This window comes from Peromyscus leucopus, chromosome 3, assembly GCF_004664715.2.
Source record: "Peromyscus leucopus breed LL Stock chromosome 3, UCI_PerLeu_2.1, whole genome shotgun sequence".
In the NCBI taxonomy this organism is placed as follows: Eukaryota; Metazoa; Chordata; class Mammalia; order Rodentia; family Cricetidae; genus Peromyscus; species Peromyscus leucopus.
In genome coordinates, this window is record NC_051065.1 from 87,292,842 (window position 1) to 87,313,445 (window position 20,604).

Here is a 20,604-nt window from a genome sequence, read left to right on the forward strand (position 1 = left end):
AGACCTGCAACAGTAGACCAGGCTGGCCTTGAACTCACAGAGATCCAGCCAGTTTCTGCCTCCCAAGTGCTGGGATTAAAGGTGTACACCGTCATGCCCAGATCATTTTATATTTTTAGGTGTCCCGTTTATAGTTTAATTTTCACATTTATTTTTGCATTTAGTGTGGTGTATATGGGGCTGAAGAGATGACTCTGTGCTTAGAAGCAAGAACTGCTCTTGCGGAAGACCTGAGTTCAGCTCCAGCACTCAAGTCAAGCAGCTCCCAAGCACCTGTGACTCCAGCTCCAGGACCCTGGTGATGCCCTGACATGCACAGGCACCTGCACTCACATTCTTCCCTGCATAGTTAGTTAAAGAGTGAAATTGCTTCCTATTTCCTCCTTCCTTCCTCTTCCCTCCCTCCCTCCCTCCTCCCTCCCTCCCTCCTTCCTTCTTCCTTCTTCCCCTCATCTCTCTTGGACTCTCTCCCCAACTTTCCTTCCTCTCATCTTTGGACAGTGTCTGTGTGGCTCAATCTTGTCTCAAAAAATGATCCTCCTGTTTCAGCCTTCCTGGTGCTGGGATTACAGGCATGCTTTACCACAGTTGACTTTTTCTTTCTTTGTTTTCGGTTTTTGAGACAGGGACTCGCTATAAAGCCTCGGTTGGCTTATAACTTGGTGTATAGACCAGGCTGGCCTCAAGCTCCCAGATGGCTTTTTCCTTTACAGGTGTAATTCAGTCATTGCCAGTATACAGCCACAGACTTGTGTAACCAATACCATAGTTTTAGAATAGTTTTAAAACCTTGAAAGGAAACCTCTTAGCGCTTAATGCCATCCTCAATGTTCTATTCTTCCTAGACCTAAGCAAACACTAATCTACTTCTGTCTGTATTTGCTGTCCTGGATATTTCATGTAAATAAAGTAATATTATATTTATTATGAGCATTGCACTTTTCAAAGTTTAGTCATATTATACATCATGTAGCAGTACTTTATTCCTTATTTTATTTTAGAGACAAGGTCTCTTCTAGCCAGGCTGACCTTGAACTCTCTTTTTAAAAATTAATTTAAGCTGGGTGGTGGTGGCCCATGCCTTTAATCCCACCACTCAGGAAGCAGAGGCAGGTGGATCTCTGTGAGTTTGAGACCAGTTTGATCTACAAAGTGAGTGCTAGGACAGCCAGAGCTGTTACACAGATAAACCCTGTCTCAAAAAAATTAATAAGTAATAATAATAATAATTATTATTATTACACGTGTATGATGTGTGTGAATGTGAGTACATGTGTGCTGCATCTCATGCATGCAGCAGTTAGAAGACAACTTTTGAGAATTGGTTTTCTTCTACTCACTGTGAGATCCTGGGATCAATTCAAGCCATCAGGTTCATGAAGCAGGTACTTTTTTTTTTTTTCTCAAGACAGGGTTTCTCTGTGTAGCTTTGGAGCCTGCCCTGGAACTCACTGTATATACTAGACCAGGCTGGCCTCGAGCTCACAGAGAACCACCTGCCTCTGCCTCCCGAGTACCTGCACCAACCACCTGGTGAAGCAAGCACTTTTTTATCCACTGAGGCCTCTGGTTGGCCCAGGCCTTGAACTGTTTGGTGGAAAGTGCCCTTGAACTTTTCTGCCTCTCCTGCCCCTACCTTCCAAACGCTGGGATTACAAGTTATGATACTACATCAGGCTTCTATTTCTTTTTATTTTATTTTATTTTTTTTAAAGATTTATTTATTTATTTTGTATACAGCATGTACGACTACAGGTCAGAAGAGGACACCAGATCTCATTACAGATGGTTGTGAGCCACCATGTGGTTGCTGGGAATTGAACTCAGGACCTCTGGAAGAGCAGTCAGTGCTCTTAACCTCTGAGCCATCTCTCCAGCCCCCTCTATTTCTTTTTATAAGTAAATAGTTTCCTGCTATAGAGACATGGGGCATTTTGCTTACCTTCCCATCTATTGATAAATGTTAGCCTGCTTCCTGCTTCCTTCCTTCCCTCCTTCCTTCCTCCCTCCCTCCCTCCCTTCCTTCCTTCCTTCTTTCCTTTCTTTTTAATGCTGTTGTCAATGATAGTCCTTGGGTATCATACCTTAAGGTAGAAGAATCGCTCGGACAAATGGAGACTCTATGTCTAACTATTTGAGAAACGTCTAGGTCATGTTAAAAGCAGTTGCATTTGCCAGGCATTGGTGGTGCATGCCTTTAATCCCAGCACTCGGGAGGCAGAGGCAGGCAGATCTCTGTGAGTTCAAGGCCAGCCTGGTCTACAGAGCGAGATCCAGGAAAGGCGCAAAACTATACAGAGAAACCCTGTCTCGAAAAACAAAACAAAACAAAACAACAACAGCAAAAAAAGCAGTTGCATTGGTTCACAACGGTGGTCATCTAGACTTCTAAAATCAGTGAAAAAAAGTGATTCAGGGCATGGTGCCACATGCCTTAGTTCCAGCACTCAAGAGGCAAAGACAGATGGCTCTCTGTAAGTTTAAGGCCAGTCTGTTCTACTCAGCCAGTTCCAGGGCAACCAGGGCAATGTGGATAGACTCTCTCCAAACAAACTGACGGAAGCTGGGGAGACACCCAGTCAGTCCGGTGCTCGCATGATCACCTGAGTGGGAGCCATAGCGGCCACGTCTTCACGTCTTTGTTTTGCTTTGTTTTCATGCTTTCCTTTTCAGTAGGAAATGGGCATCCTGAAGAAGAGTTGTGGGTCCTAAGTTTGTGTCTTCTATAAAGAGGAAGTCACTTTTTCACCTTCCATCGAAAACATGGGAACAGCCAACAGTACATTTTGGAGTTTTCTGGCAGGCACAATAGGCTTGTGCTTGCCAAATACGTGAACTGAATTCTTTCAGGGAAGCCCTTTGAACCTGAAGCTGGGTAGGACTCATTGAGCACGGGTCCTCATCTTAAGAAAGTCTTCATCGTTTGTGGCCAAGGAGGCAGAACCGATACAGGAGTATGTGGGGTCTGCCCCAGCCCTCAATTAAAAGGCAGTTTATGCAACATGCCTTCTTTTGAATCGCAGCCAGGGTCATTGTCGGGCTGAGGTAACATTAATTATTTTTCCGCTTGTCTGATCCCATGAAAAAGATGTGAAAATGGCCTGTTTATGAAAGAGTGCAGGCAGAGACTGTGAGCTGATTATGTCAAACCTAGTCAGGGCCTTCTGGGTGTGGAGGATTGTAATCAACAGAGCATGCCAGCATCTGGCCCATCTCAGGAGGAGCCCCAAGCTCCCCAGCAGAGACAGGCAGTCTGCTTTAACCCTTGCTGGCCTGAGTCCCATTGCCTTTAGAGAGGAGATAGACCTCACTCTCATCAGTGACCCCGTACATGGTTGAGGGAAAACAGTGAGGGTGAAATTACCTTTGTTCAGAGGGTTAGAGAAGGCGTTAGATTGTTTCCTTTCATTTTTCTTAAAAATTAAAAGAAAAAAGATTTAGCTTATTATTTATTTATTTATTTATTTTTTTTTTTTTTTTTTATTTATTTATTTATTTTGGTTTTTCGAGACAGGGTTTCTCTGTGTAGCTTTTGCGCCTTTCCTGGAACTCACTTGTATACGGTTATGTGTCCAGTTTGCGCACGTGAGTGATGGTGCCCAAAAATGCCAGAAGAGGGCAGCAGATCCCTTGTAGCTGGGATTACAGGCAGTTATGAACTACCTTATGTAGGTACTGTGAACCACAGCAGCACGCACTCTTAACCACAGAACCATCTCCCCAGCCCTTCTTCGAAAAAGTGGTGTGTGTGTGTGTGTGTGTGTGTGTGTGTGTGTGTGTGTGTGTGTGTGTGTGTGTATGCCTGTGCCCTCAGAGGCGAGAAGAGGGCATCAGAATCTCTGGAGCTGGAGTAAGAGGTGCTTGTGAGCTGCCAGATGTGGGTGCTGGGAACTGAGCTCCATTCCTGAGCTCCAGCTTTGCAGAGCCATCCCTCCAGCCTCTCTTCTTGGACTTGTGGTCTCCCTTCCCCAGCTCCCTGTAATCCAGATTGAATACAGATGCTGGCCGTCTTTCCCCTTAGATTGGTTCCTTGATTCGGTAGCCATGTCAGACAACCTGAGTTTGATGCTGGAAACCCACAGGATAGAAAAGCAGAACTGACTCCCCAAGCTGTCCTCTGGCCTCCACGATTGCGCTATGGCACACACAGTGAATAAATATAAAGCCATAAAAGTGGTAACAGTTCAGAACATCATAAAATGCAGCTATATCACGGTGCATACTGTAGTTTAATGGACATTTCTTTCTTAAAAGACCCTTATCCTTGAAAAAGTTTTAGACCCAGCTTTGTTATCCAGGATAGCTTCACATTTATGAGCTCCTGATTCTGCCTCCTGACTGCCAGGAAGTTGCACAGAGCATGGAGGTACAGGTATGTACTACCATGCAGGACTTAATCGTTTATTTATCTGTCTGTCTACTTCTCTCCATTCCTCGGGCACAGAGCCTGATCTGTATTTGTTATTCAAGTAATGTTAACTAAGTGTGTCATTTAGTAAATTAAATAAGCGCAATCTAAGTAAAAGGTATGAGAGAGCTTTAGATGTTTTGTTATCTTGCGTATGATGTGTGCAGTGGACAGCTGGAGGGACACCATGTTTGAGGCAGGATCTCTCCTGTTTGCTGCTGTACTGTATGAGTCAAGCTAGGTGGTTGGGGAATTAAGGGGACCACCTACCTAGCTTCTTTTGGTAGGGATGCCAGGACTACAGATGCACACCCCCATCTGGCTTTTCCATGGGCTCCAGGAATCTGAACTCAGATCATCAGGCTCACATGTAATCCCAATCCTCAGGAAGCAGAAGCAGGAGGATCGATACAAACTCAAGTTCCAGGTCAGCCAGGACCACACGCCAAGATCTGCTCAAAAGAAGATTAAAATGTCTAGGAGGTGGGTGTCTGTAATCCCAGAGCTTGGGGGATGGAACCAAGAGTACAAAGAGTTCAAGGTCATCCTCTGACATATAGAGAATTAAAGACCAGCCTGGCGGCTACATGAGAGCAGATCTCAGAAAAGATAAAACAAGGAGGAGGACAGGATATGGTTCGATGATAGAGTGGTTGCCTAATGTGTGTGAGGCCCTGGGTTTAATACCCATAACATACACACATACATACATACATCATACACACACACACACACACACACACACACACACACACACACACCTGAATCTTGAGGCATGTTGGTTCAAGCCTATAATTCTAGCACGTGGCACATGGGAGGTTAAAACATTAAAAGTTGCTTTTCCGAAACCAAAATCCAAATAAAACATCCAACAACACCCTTTATTCTCCACATACACCACAAACTCACACTTAGGGCAAAAACAGCTGTGTAGGTTGTATGCTACGTAAGCTATGCAGCTCCATTCATAATTTCTAAGAAACTTGTTTATAATTGGCTCAAGCTAACAGGACATGCACGTAGAAATACTTAAAGAACAATCACAGAAAGTGCACAGTCTTTCCTATGCTGGGGGTGCTGTGGTTCTGGCTTTGGTATATTTGTTTATGCATATTCGTTTGCTTACTTTTGAGACAGAGTCTAGCTATGTAGCCCAGGCTGGTTTCCAACCCAGTCTTCCAGCATCAAAAGTACTGAAATTACAGGTGTGTAGCACCAAGCCCAGTGTTTCTCTCTCTCTCTCTCTCTCTCTCTCTCTCTCTCTCTCTCCCTCTCCCTCTCCCTCTCCCTCTCCCTCTCCTCCTCTCTCTCTCTCTCTCTCTCTCTCTCTCTCTCACACACACACACACACACACACACTACCGCTACAGTTTACAGGGAAACTCATCCCTCTCACCCCCAACCGACACACACACACACACACACACACACACACACACACTGCCACTTCCAGGGCCCAGTTCAAATGCCACCTCGTCTCGGTGGTTTCCTGAGGCCTCTTGTGGGCACTCAGCTGCCAGTGACTGCCCTGACAGCTGGTACATTTGTGAAAAGCAGGAGAGGGATGCTCAGGAGCGTTAAGGTGGAGCAGACTGGTGCAAATCTCCCAGGACAGCTAGGGTTCGACAACTGTCAAGAGTTGAGTTTTCTCTCTTTGCAGAGTGGTAGTAGCTCCTGCTTCGTAAGGTTGTGTTGAGGATCCTGACATGGTGGCACACGCCAGCGATCCCAGAGCTTGGGGGAGGGATGAGGGATGGAGGCAGGAGGATCAGGAGTTGAAGGATAGTTCCTACTGCTTAATGAGTTCAAGGTCAGCCTGGAAAAAGCAAAACTGTTTCAAAAACAATGAAACAAACAAATTAAATTTAAAAACCAGGGCTGGAGAGATGGATCAGCAGGGGAAAGTACTGGCTTCCAAGCCTGAGGACCTGAGTCAAATCCCCGGACCCCACCTGGTAGACTAAGAGAACCAACTCCTTCCTGCCTGTAAGTTGTCTTCTGACCTTCATACGTACACGTTTGCACACACCACACACACGCACACACGCATGCAGTCGAGCTCAATGAAGTAATATATGTATACACACAAAATAAAAATATGATTAAAAAAACCCTTGAAAACAATGAATAAAACAACAAAAACTGTGCTGCCAGTTTAAAGGAGATCATGTAAATCTAGAGCTAAAGACAGCTGTCGGCCAGGCTGAAACTCATTACTGTCATCATTTCCGGTGATGTATTGCACTGTCAGTCCTGGACTGGCCCCATCTCCCTCCTGGGCTCTGTGCTCCTTCCAACAAAGGCCTGCATTTCATTAAACTCTGTGAGGTTTGCTAGACTGGGATTGCTGCATATGCCCTATGTGTGTTCACTACATTAAAACTGTATGATGCAAACTAGACCTTGATGGTGAGCTCCCATTTCCTTATCAGTGTGTGTCTGTATGTCTGTGTGCGTGTGTGTCTGTAGGTCTGTGTGTGTGTCTGTATGTCTGTGTGTGAGAGAGAGAGAGGAGAAGGGGAGTTGTGATCAGAATCCTGCCGACTTTCCAACTCTAATGCCATATGCATATTGAAGTAATCTGCATCTATTCATGTCTCTATCTGTACCTATGTCTTTACCTATGTCCATCCATCCATACATCTATCCATCTCTTCTAGCTGCTACAATACAGCCATGTTTTTTCAAAATGTCCAGCATACCCCATGCTTTTCTGATTTACATCCCCTCATCTACCATAGGACGTTGGTTAGTATCCAGTGAACTTTAGTTGTCAACTTAACACAGCCAAGAGTCATCTGAGAAGAAAGATCCCAATGGAGATTGGCTGGGTCAGATTTGGCCCATGGGCATGTGTACTGGCTAGTCTTATGTCCACCTGACACAAGCTAGGGTCATTTGTGAAGGGAGCCTCAACTGAGAAAGTGCTCTCACCAGACTGGCCTGTGGGCAAGCCTATGGGGTCATTTTCTTGATTAATGGTTGATGTGAGAGAACCCAGCTCACTGTTGGTAGTGCCACTCCTGGGCTGGTGGTCCCGGGTGCTATAAGAAAGCAGGCTGAGTAAGCCAGCAGGCAGCATTCTTTCCTGACTTCTTAATTTAGTTCCTGCCTCTAGGCTCCTGCCTTGAGTTCCTACCCTGACCTCCCTAGATGATGAACCATAAGCTATAAGATGAAGTCAATCTGTTCCTTTCAAGTTGTTTTTGGTCACGGCGTTTAATCACAGCAATAGAAACCTAGCTGAGACAGCATGTCTGTAAGGGATTGTCTTGTTTGTAATCAATAGAAAGGTCTAACCCACTGTGGGAGACACCATCCCTAGGCAGGTAGTCCTGGGTTATGTAAGGATGCTAGCTGAACATGAGCTATGTGTGAGCTCAAAGCCAGCAAGCAGCATTCCTCCACGGTTCCTGCTTTTAGAAGACTATCTTGAATTCTTGACCTGACTTCATTAGATGATGGATGTGACCTTTTCTCCCCTAAGTTACTTTTGGACACAGTATTTGGGCTTTTTATTTGTTTAATTTAAGTGTGTGTGTGTGTGTGTGTGTGTGTGTGTGTGTGTGTGTGTGTGTTGGGGTGCTCAAGAAGTCCAGAAGAGGGCACAGGATCCCCTAGAGCTGGAGTCATAGGTGGTCATGAGCAGTCTGAGTTGGATGTTGGGAGACCAAACCCAGGCCCTCTGCAAGAGCTGTACATGCTCTCAATTGTTGAGCCATCTCTCCAGCCTGGTTAGTATTTTATCACAGCAACAGAATAAATCTACAATGGGTCTAAACCTGTTCCAAAAATAAATAAATAAATTGAACTTTTAAATCAGGTTTCCTTGAAAACATTCCGGAGAGCAGATGTCCATAACTGTGTTTTATCTTAAGACAGTTATCAAATATGAAAATACAAGCCCATCTATGTGTGGTGGTGCATGCCTATACTCTAGAACACAGAAAGCAGAGGCAGTAGCATCAGGAGTTCAAAGCTAGCCTTGGTTATATTAGCCCTGTCTCAACAAAACAAAACAAACAACAACAACAACAACAAACAGACTAGGGAAATGTTCAGTTGGTAGAGTCTTGGCTAGCATGCTGGAAGCTGTGGTTTGATCTCTAAGGCCACATACAACCAAGAATAGTGACAAATGCCTATACTCCTGGCACTTACTTTGGAAGCCAAAAATAGGGAGTTTCAGGCCAGTTTGGGCTGCATAGTGAGACAGAAACAAAAATGATTCACTTCTCTACCGTGGTCCCATACTTAGCCTCTGTTTTGTTTCTAACATGCCAGTTACCTACAATAAACCACAGTCTGGCTGGGCTAGCCCACCTGCTAACATAATCTAGTACCCTACCCTTGTAACCCAGCTTTTGGGAGGTGGAGATAGGAGGATCAGGAGTTCAAGGTCAGCCTTGACACATAGCAATTTGAGGCCAACCTGAGCTACCTTGGACCCTGACTCAAAACAAACAAAAATTTTGAAAATTCAGTTGCCTTTGCCGGGAAGGCAAGTGAAAATGTCTCACTATGTAGCCCAGGCGGGCTGGCACACACCACAATGAACTCAGCTCAGTTTATCCATTTTTTTCTTCTACTTTTGGGGCAATTGATGTCCTATTAGAGAAATTACCATTTAACCCAAGGTCATGAATATTTATACCTTTATTTTTTTCTGAAGTTTTATGAGGTCTATAAATTACATATATATGTATATATATATATGTTTACATGCCATGATATCTGTGTAAAGGTCGGAGAACAGCTTCAGAAAGTTGGTTTTCTTACCCAACATAGGTCCCAGCGATGGAGGTCAGGCCCCCAGGCTCGGTGGGGAGCATTTTCTCCCACTGAGCCGCCCTCCCAGCCCTCAGCTCTCTAGCTTTAGCTCTTTTTGTTTGTTTGTTTGGTTTTTCCGAGACAGGGTTTCTCTGTGTAGTTTTGGTGCCTGTCCTGGATCTCGCTCTGTAGACCAGGCTGGCCTCGAACTCACAGAGATCCTCCTGGCTCTGACTCCCGAGTGCTGGGATTAAAGGCGTGCACCTCCACCACCCAGCTAGCTTTAGCTTTTACATGGAAGTCTTTTACCCTGTTTGTGAACGTTCCTGAGATATACTGCTCAGTCTTCTCTGAGCCGTTTTGAGATAACTTTTGCAGATGGTGTGAGGCAAGGGCTCCTGTCCGTTTGTTTGCACACAGGGGTGGATATCCAGATATGCTTCTCCATTCAGCACTGCGCCTCAGACCTTCGAGTGTTTACTCCTTGTTGGACAGAGCCATTTCTCACATCTGGCAATTATGCAATTATAATTGCGAATTAAAGCAGAATTCTGAAGAATCGAAGCTTTCTCCAACTTCAAGGCTAAGTCAGCAACAACAACAGCAAAGACTTCCCCAGGGCGGTATATATTTTGTATTTCAGGCAAGGGAGCTGGCTGTGTAGGTCGGTGAGGGAGACTCCACTCACTCCTGACAGGATTCTGACCTGCTCTGAAATACCATGTTCCTTTGACTACCTCAAACCAAAAAATAGCTTCTGAAAGCTGGACTCATTTTGATTTGAACTCAACCTCAAACCATGACAGGTCACACATGCCAAGTAAAAGTGTCATTTGATAGGAAGATGCTCAGGACTTAGGCCAAGCATCGTGATGCCTGGTGACCCAATACCAAGTAGGCAGAGGCAGGTGGTTCTCTGTGAGTTCAAGGCCAGCATAACAAGTTCTAGGACAGTCAGGACAACATAGAGAGACCCTATCTCGAATACAAACACCAGGGACTTGTTGTCAGCCTTCCCCTGTGTTAAAATAAATGATGGTGTGAGTATGCATGTTGTGCAAGCCATGAAGCAGAAGGATCAGGACTTCAAAGTCAAAAGAAGTGTAAAATTTATGTTTAAAGCAAAAGTCATTCTTTTATTTTTACTTTTAGTTTGAGACGGAGTCTCACTCTGTAGCCTTAGCTGGCCTGGAACTCCTTATATAGACCAAGCTGGACTTGAACTCATAGAGATCCACCTGTCTCTGCCTCCCAAGTGCTGAGATTAAAGGTGCTTGTCACCATGCCCAGTTCAAGAACTGACTGAAGTATTTGTTGATCAAAGGTCTCACCAATGAGAGTGTAGTGTCTAATTTAGCCTTCCCTTCCTGGTATACAGAGTAACAAGGTGATTCTTTTCCAGAAGATGAAAATAAGTGAGCAGAGGGCTGGGAGATGACTCAGTGGTTCAAGGTCTTCCTAGGCAGGCATAAGAATTGAAGAGTTGGGGTGCACAGAGCTCCTGTCAACGCTGGGTGGGCGCAGCAGCCCACCTGTAATTTCAGCACTGAGAAGGCAGAGACAGCGTTCCCTGAACCAAGATGGCTAGCTAGTCCAGTTAAGCCAGCAGGTTTAGGGTTCAACGGAGAGACCTCCCCCACCTCAATGAATAACACGACTCCTAATGTCAGCCTCGGGGTTCCACCTGCATCTGCACACATGTGCAACAGAACCGGAGCACATCTGTGCACACCCACACCCACGTAAGTGAGGAGGCACACTTGCATGCACATCATAGTGGGGTGGGGGGAGGAGAAAGGAAAGGTCTTATCCTGTCAAGTACAGGAACTCAGCAGGGTCAGCCACCAGGACCCTGGCACACCTCACCCATAATCGTGTCCTTCCTACTGAGCTCAGAGAGGATCTCTCAGTCTTGTTCAGGCAGACCCACCCTTGCATCCAAGTGGGGAAGAAAGAAAGAGATGATTTGCTAACCTTCACCAGGTGAAAGTGACAGCCTCCAAGACGTCAAGTTATGAGATTGCATAGGTCTCGGAGACACAACCCCCTGTGAACGCAGCAGGCCCATTGAAACCTGAAGCTTTGGATCTTTATTTAGTTAAAAAAAATTCTTCTTTCTTTCTCTTTTTCTCTTTTCTCTCTCTCCATGTTTCCTTTTCTTTCTTCCTTCCTTCTTTTTGTGTGTGCGCACGCATGCCATGGTGCTCATGTAGATGTCCGAGGACAGCTTGCAGGAGTCAGTTCTCACCTTCCAGTATATGGGCCCCAAACTCAAGCTCTCTGGTTTGGAGACAAGTGACTTTACCCGCTAAGCCTTCTCAGCAGTTAGGTTTTTTGCTTAAACCGGCTTCAAGTAGGAATTTCAGAATTTGATTTCCCAAATTTAAGCCAGTAATTTATCAAATTGTTCATGACATGCTGTCTTTATTATACAACACTTAGTTTGGCTTAGGCTCTTGTTTTGATTTTTGGTGTGTGTATGTGTGATTTTTTGCTTATGTGCTAATGTATTTTTCTCTTTTTATTTACATTCTTTCTGCTTTTCCTTCCTTCTTTCCCTCTCTCCCTCTCTTCCTCCCTCTCTCCTTCCCTCCCTCTCTCCTTCCCTCCCTCCTCCCTCCCTCCTCCCTCCCTCCTCCCTCCCTCCTCCTCCCTCCTTCCTTCCTTCCTTCCTTCCTTCCTTCCTTCCTCTTTTGTTTTTTTCAGAACAGGATTTCCTTAGGTAGCCCAAGGCTTGCCTGGAACTTATGTAGCCCAGGATGGTCTCTGATCCAAGATCCTCCTGCCTCAGACTGTGGAGTACACAACCAAGTCCAGAGGCTATTATTAGTATGTATCGATGTATTTAGTGGGGCATGAATGAGTGCATGCTGGCCATGGTATGAATGTAAAGTCCAGGCTGCTGTGGGAGTGGATGCTTTTCTTCTGCCATGTAGGAGTCAAATTCAGACGCTCAGGTTTGATGGCAAGGTCCTTTACCTGCTGAGTTACTTCACTGTCATCCCATTTTTTTTTTTTTTTTTTTTTTTTTTTTTGGTTTTTCGAGACAGGGTTTCTCTGTGTAGCTTTGCGCCTTTCCTGGAACTCACTTGGTAGCCCAGGCTGGCCTCGAACTCACAGAGATCCGCCTGCCTCTGCCTCCCGAGTGCTGGGATTAAAGGCGTGCGCCACCACCGCCCGGCCATCCCCACTTTTTAAGAGTGTTTATTTAAGGCCAAGAATAGAGGTACAGAGGACTGCTGCAAGCTCAAGGCCAGCCTGGGCTATATATCAAGTACAGGCCAGCCATGGAAAGACCTTGTCTAGGAAAAGGAAAACAAAACAAACAAACAAACAAACAAACAAACAAAAGCAAAACACACAATGCATTTATCATCTGAAGACTCCCTCTCTCTGAGGTTCTCTAGAATCTCCTTCCTCTAAGAACATCGGTGTTTTCGGCCTCAGACTGCTGCCTACCAAACAATGTCCAGGATCCTCACGAAGCAGGGCTGAAAGCTAGCGCCACTGTCCCTAGCTTTGGCGATCAGACTGGCATCACCCACCAGTGGCAGGTACAGGCTCTCAACCCTGTGTGGGGGAGGGGGTCACCCTGAGCATGCCCAGTCTCTGGCCAGGGTTGCTGGACAGGCCTGTCCCGCTTCTGCAGGCTGCCATTTGCCCAGGGTGGCAGTGATGGGAAGTGCCAGCTAGCACGGAATGAGGGGGAGCCCAGGTGCCAATTAAGTGGGAGATAAATAGCCATTACCATGGAGGCTCGACAGCGTCAGGAGACCACAACCTCGTCACCAGCAACTGCTTATTTTCCCATTGATCCTCGGCGGGATGGGGCTGTGCCTTCTGCAGCTCCCCAAATAACAGGCTCGCAAAGCCGGGTGCTAAGAGGTGGCATCTGAGGAGAATCCGCTCGGGTCTTCCTGTCTGTTTCATCTTAAGGCCTGCCAGGGGAAGAGATAATTACGGGTCTGAGGTGGTGTTCAATCGCAGACAATGGGGGGATCAACGCTTGCCTCTCTGCAATCAGAGGAAAAAATGCGAAAGGTTTCAGTTCTGAAGGATACCAGAATTTCCCACAGGTTTCACTTGGATGAAAAAGGAAGGGGACAGACTGGGGAGGAATGAAGGGAGGGAAGGACGGTCGACGAATCACGAAGGTTCATTAACAGCGGCCACTGACTCGGCAGTGCTAAATAGAGTTTGATTATCTCTTCCCACTCACCCTTTCTGCTTGAGGTATCATAGGGCATCCTCCAGGGTCACTGTAGGCACAGTTTCAGTCTCTTGGGTGAGGCAACCCAGCTTAGGATTAAATGATGAGGCCTCAGAATTAGATTTGTGCATCTGACTCTACTTCCCATGTTTGCTAGTGTTGACCTTGAGCAGGTTCTGTTTTGGTGGGAAAGATGCTTAGTTCATAGCAAGCAGCAATAAACGTTAGCTGGAATTTCCCCCACCCTGTTCCCAAACAGGGGAAACTTGGTCCAAGGTGGAGCAGGACCAGGAGGGGTTGAAAGGAGGGTAGCACTGGGGTCTAGCAAGAGTGGAGAGAGTGTTATATATATATATATATATATATATATTTTTTCTTCTTCAAGACTTATTTATTTTACTTTATATGTGTGGGTGTTTTGCCTGCATGTAGGTCTGTGCACCACATGCTTTCACTGCCTGTAGAGTCCAGAAGAGAGTGTCAATACACTATACTGGAGCTACAGATGATTATGAGCCTCCATACGGGTGGAGGAACTGAACCCCGGGCCCTCTGCAAAAGCCCTGGGTCCTCTGCAAAAGCCCCGGGTCCTCTGCAAAAGCAGCCAGCGCCCTTAACCACCAAGCCATCTCTCCAGCCCCTGGGTGTCATTTTTTCACCAATCACAAACCTTCATACAGTAGTGCCATTGAATTTGTCCCCTTTGAAAAGAACTACTGAGCCGGGCTACGGTGGTACACGCCTTTAATCCCAGCACTTGGGAGGCAGAGCCAGGTAGATCTCTGTGAGCTTGAGGCCAGCCTGGTCTACAGAGGGAGATCCAGGACAGGCTCCAAAAACTACACAGAGAAAACCTGTCTCAAAAACAAAAAAAAAAAAAAAAAAAAAAAAAAAAAAAAAAAAAAAAAACAAAAGAAAGAAAAGAAGAAAAGCACTAATGAAATTTAAGCCATTATTTCTAAAATCTTATCAGTAAGTTTATGATTATATACATTATATAACATATATGTGGAAATCTAGGGTTTCACACTTAGTAAGCAAGCCCTCTAGCATTGAGAAACACCACTACCACCCCCTTGTTTTTCTTGTTATTTAAAAATTACATCATTTATTTGTGTGTATACATTTATTTATCGTGTGTAGGTGCATGCATGCCATGGCACATGTATGGAACTTGGAGAATATCTTGGAAGTCATCTGCTCCTTCCACCATGTGGATTCTGAGGATCAAATTCAGGTGGGATGACTTGGCGACCAAATCTTTTACCCACTGAGTAAATGGCCATCTCACCAGCCCCTGTTACTTTTAAAAATTAATTATTGAGACTGTGTTTTCTCACTGAATAGCCCGAACAGGCTTCAGACTTGCGACCTTTCTACCTCTGGCTCCTGCGTGTTAGGATTACAGGCACGAGTCACCACACCCAATCTTTGCTTTGTTTTTACAACAAGCACACATTGCTTTTATCATCATTTTAAGAAATCAATAAAGATTTGCAGCAATAATGGTGAGGGACAGGGGTGGAAAGTCAGATGAATAAAACTAAACCAGGAAACTCTCATCACACCGGCTTTTTTTTTTAGCTTTATTGAGGTGTAATTGTCAAAATTGTATGCGCTTAAAGTATACAAGGTGATGTTTTAATATATGTATACATTGTGAAGTGATAACTACATTCAAACTAATTAGTGTGCCCGTCACCTCACACAGGTACCTTTTGTGTAGGAAGAACAGACTAGTTCTCTCTCAGGTGGTTTTGGGTTTTCCTTGTTGCTCTTTTTTTTTTCTTTCTTTTTTTTTTTTTTTGGATACAGAGTCTCGTCCATCCCAGGCCCGCCTTTGCACGTAGCTGAAGCTGGCTTTGAACTTCTGTTTTTCTTGCCTCCACGTCTTGAGTGCTGAGATGACAGATGTACACCAACTGCCCATTGATTCAGTGCTGCGGATGGAACCCAGGGCTTCATTCATGATAGGTAAACACTCTGCCTGCTAAGCGACATCCCCAGTCCCAGGTCCTTTAACAGACACATGTAGGACACAGTAGTTTACTATAAAATTCATTTGAAAGATGTTTATGGGCACATGGTTTTAATTAGAATTGGATGTCCTAGGATGGGAGTACTTATAATTTATAAGAAATTAAGCTGGTCATGGTGAGTTCCAGGCCAGCCTGCTCTATGTAATGAGCTCCAGGACAGTCAGGGCTAAATAGAGAGAACCTGTCTCCAAAAAAGGAAGGAGGAAGAGGAGAAAGACAAAGAGGAGGAGAAGGAGGAGGGGGAGGAAGAGGAGGAGAGAAAGAAATTAGTGGGGCTGGAGGGATGACTCAGGGGTTAAGAGCACTGGCTGCTCTTCCAGAGGCCCTGGGTTTGATTCCCAGCATCCACATGGCAGCTCACAACCATCCTTAACTACAGTTCCAGAGGATCTGGCGTCCTCTTTTGACCTCCATGGGTATTGGGAGCACAGTGCAGGTACACATGCATACAGGAGAAAGACTCACACATGAAATTAAAACATGTATCTCAGAAGAAAGGAAGAAAGGAAGGAAGAAAAAAGAAAGAAAGAGAGAAAGAGAGAGAGAAGGAGAGAAGGAAAGAAATTAGAGCTGGGCATGGTGTCACATGGCTGGAGTCCTAGCACATGGGTTGTATGCAGGAGGGCTAAGGAGTCCAGGCTAACCCTGGGTACAGAGAGAGACCCTGTCTCAACAACAACAACAAAAGATAATGGTGTTGTTCAGCATCATTTGTTTAAACCATTTCATTTGGGATGGAGAGATTAAGGGCTAGGCTCACGACTAAAATATTTTCCTTTCCAGGGACTGAAGAGATGGCTCAGCAAAGGATCTGAGATCGTTTCCCACCAAAGAAGTCGGGTGCTTCCCACTCCCTAAAACTCCAGGTCCAGGCATGCCATGGCTCAGACCTCTCAGGCAGCTGTGCTCAAATGCACAGACAGACACATGCATACACATACTTCAATATATTTGAGTTTTTTTAGACAGCTTTCTCTGTGTGGCCCTGGCTGTCCTGGAACTCGCTCTGTAGATCAGGCTGGCTTCAAACTCAGAGATCCGCCTGTCTTTGCCTCCCAAGTGCTGGGATTAAAGTCATGCACCACCACTGTCTAGCTAAGAAAAAAATATCTTTAAATGATTTTCATTTCCATTGAATTGACTGGTCACCTTAGTTGCAAATCAATTGACCACATATGGGTCAGTTTCTGGCTCTTTTGTTTCAGAGAATAGCCACATTAACACCACCGAGGCTTCTCATCCAGGGCTGTAACATATCTGGGTTATTAAAGTTTTAATTATTTTTGTCCTCTCTCAGATGGGGCTGGAGAGATGGCTCAGCAGCTGAGAACACTTGATGCTCTTGTTTGGTTCCCAGCATCTACATGGAGGTCACCACCACCTGTTATTCAGTTCCAGGGCTGAAGTCCTCTTGTTCCCTCCAAAGGCCCTGCATCCCTGTGGGGCACATCTAGACAAGCAGGCACATACGTGTAAGAGTATGCACACATGGACATAAAAATAAATGTAAAACTGTTTTCCTCTCTCAGACGTGTGTGTGTGTGTGTGTGTGTGTGTGTGTGTGTGTGTGTGTGTGTGTTTCAGTGTCCCTCAGACAAGGTTTCACTCTGTGGTCTAGGATAGTCTAGAGCTAGTGTAGCCCGGACTGGCCTGGAACTCTTCCTGCTTCAACCTCCCAAGGGCTGAGATTTCAGGAGAGGGTCACCATGTCTGCTGTATATTCTTGGTTTCTTTTCACACTTCAGCTTTAAATAAAACCAGTAAGACCACATCACTCTGCCTTGTTCCCAGACTTAGCGGGATGCCCTTCATACATTCGCCTTCCCCTTTTAGAAACCTCCCTCTCCTCAGTGTGCTGAGAGTATGCGTGAGCTGGGAGGTCACATTTGCCCAGGGCTTTGTTTATTTTCCTACTCTGAGTGTGCAGGGACATCCAGGGCTGGGGACATCCAGGGCCGTGTGCATGGGCAAATGCTCTACCTTGGAGCTACATCTCCAGCTACCCAATGAGTTTGGTACATTACTGACATTTTAGCATCAGAGTTACATTAGACTTTAAAAATAGTAATAAGAAGTTGCAAGGTGTTACTTTGTATCTGAACCACCCTCCAAGGGCTCCTGTGGTGAAAGGTTGGTTCCCAGCTGGACTGAGGCTCTTCTGAGCTGGTAGAAACTTCAGCCTAGTTAGAGGAAGGTCATGGTAGTACCTTTGAAGGCGATGTGGAGCACCCCTCCCCAGCTGTGAGGTTAGCATGGACCCCTACAGAGAAGTGCTGCCTGTCCATAGGTCCACAGGCAATGGGGAGGTGGAGAGTGGACTCACATCATCATCATCATCATCATCATCATCATCATCATCGTACTTAGGAGGCAGAAGCAGGAGGACTAAGTCTAGTTAAAGGCTAGTCTTAACTACATAGTGAGTTCCAGTCCTGCCTAGGCTAGAGTGAGAACCTGTCACATAACCACCAAAATTATATCAGTATTTTTCTCATAACAACTGAAAGGTGGGTAGCAGAAAGTGCTGTTTTCTCATTTGTTTTTCTAAAACCCCCCATCTTTTCTTTCTGGTCTCCTTATGAAAACATGAATTCTTTTTGTTGTTGTTGTTGTTTTCAAAAACAGGGTTTCTCTGTATAGCTCTGGCTGTCCTGGAACTCATAGAGATCCACCTGCCTCTGCCTCCCTGAGAGATGGGATTAAAGGCGAGTGTCACCGCCACCCGGTATTTAAGATGGTTTTAATTATAACTTTAACATATTTGATAATTCAGGATTATTTAGATTTCTCTATTTTCCCTGGTATCAGTTTTATGTTGCAGTCTTAAAGGAGTCAATCTATTTACCTTCCTTGTTGGATACATTAGAAATCACTCATACAGGCTGGGTGGTGGTGACGCACTTGGGAGGTGGAGGCAGGTGGATCTCTGAGTCTACTGAGCCAGCCTGCTCTATTGAGGGAGTTCCAGGACAGCCAGGGCTACACAGAGAAATCCTGTCTCAAAAAGCAAAGCAAAACAAAACACTAAAAGATTTAAGACATTGCTGCCGCGTTTGCTGACTCTCTGAGCACGCTAACATAATAACGGGAATTACTCAGTATCAGGAAGGTTTCTATGCTACATAGAGTGGGCACTCAGGGTCAGATCTTCCCCTCACCACCTGCCATTTCTACTCCTAACCCCCCTCCCCACACACCAGTGTTCTGCACTGTTTCTTCTCCAAATTATCAGATTATCCAGTGGGCAAAAGGTATTTGGTCCCATCCAGTCCCTCTCAGTTTGTGGTAGGACTAATTTGTTAATGGGCTCCAGAGGAAAGCACTTCATGTTTCTTCTAATTGGATGTGACTGTGTGTTTCGGAAGGACTGCGGCTGCCGGCAGCCAGTGCTCACTACCCTGAGGCTGGATAATAAGCTTCTGCCCCAGCCCCTGGGTCTCCACCAGGACCATCTGCAGTAATGAACTTGGAAGGCTTGCTGTAGATTGAGGTGGGGGAGCCACGAGAGAAAGAGAAGGCGCAGTTCAGCTCTGACTGTCAGTGGGTTTAGTTATGGCTTCTGTCAGCTGGACAAAAGAACTTCAGAAAAGCTGGACACAATGGGCGAGACTCCGGAGGCGAAGTGGTGCTGACATTCCTCCAGGGCTAACATTTCTAGAAGGAGGGGCTCACACGCCACAGCGATGGGCTGAGCTCTCAGGGCCATGTGAAGTTGGGGTCACTCTGACTGTGGAGTCATGGTGCATCACTGATCGGAGGGTACAAGCTTTCAAGCACAGGTTCTTTGTTTGTTTAATAGGGTTTTGCTATGTAGCCCAGGCTGGCTTTGAATTCACAGCAATCCTCCTGCCTCAGCCTCCCAAGTGCGGGGAATACAAGTATGAGCTTCTCTAAGCCTCTCATGCTTGATTCAAATGCTCATCACTTACTCTGATAGAAGGACAGGGATCACTGTACACTTAATTAACTCACTGTCATCGTTGTTGAGTATTTGTTTTCTACTGTGAGATGTTAGAACAAAGTCCTAAATCTACTGCAAAAAGCCACCCCAAAAATATACTGTCAAAACTCTTTAGGGGCTGGAGAGATGGCTCAGAGGTTAAGAGTACTTGCTATGAGGTTCGATTTTTAGCACCCACACAGTGCCTTGAACTCCTGATCTTCCTGCTTCCTCCTCCCAAGTGCTGGGATTAAGGGAGTGGCCACCACTGCCTTGCCTCTAGTTGCTGGCTCAGCCCTCTGATCTCCAGGCGAGCTTTATTTGTCAGAACACAAACAAAATAGCACACAACACGTTCATACACATAAAACCAAACAACCCTTTTTTAAGGACTGGGGAGATGGCTCAGCGGATAAAGTGCTTGCTGGGCAGGCCTGAGGACCTGAGTTCAATCCCCAGCACAGGCAACTGTAGGTCCAGTGCTGGGGGGATGGAGACAGTTGGGTCTGAGGGCTCAATGACCAGCCAGTCCAGCTGAAACGGAAAGCGTCAGGTTCAATGAAGAAATCCTAGCTCAAAAAGGAGGGTAAAAAAACCACATAGAAAACACACACACACACACACACACACACACACACACACACACACACACACACACACACCCAAACCCTTCTTTAAGCAGAGTGTGAACCAGGCATGGTGCTACTTTGATCCCAGCACTTGGGAGGCAGAGACAGGCAGATCTCTGTGAGTTTCAGGCCGGTCAGGGATATGCAAAGAGACCCTGTCTAAAACAAAACCAACCAACCAAACAAACAAACTCTGTGTATCTGAGGGTAGTGGCATAACACTATCACCCCAACACTTAGGAGTCTGAGGCTAGATCATCTTGAGGTTGAAGTCAGCCCGGCCTTCATAAAGCGAGACCCTGTAGAGCATGGTGGGACAGGCCCCTGCTTTTGCCTATTTGAGCTTTGTATCATTGGGTATTAATATCGTATATACTGGCCTAGTTTCTTTTCTTATGTGATAATGCATGCAGACAGGCAGACTAATCATGTACTCTACAACTGAACTATATGACCTTGTCTGATTGGTGATTTTTTTTTTTTTTGAGACAGTCTTTTGTAGACCATTCTGGCCTTATGCTGGGACTATATGTGTGCACCACCATGCCTGGCTCACCTGGCTTCTTTTTCAGCATTGTGAGAGGCACCAAAGTTGTTATACATGGCTG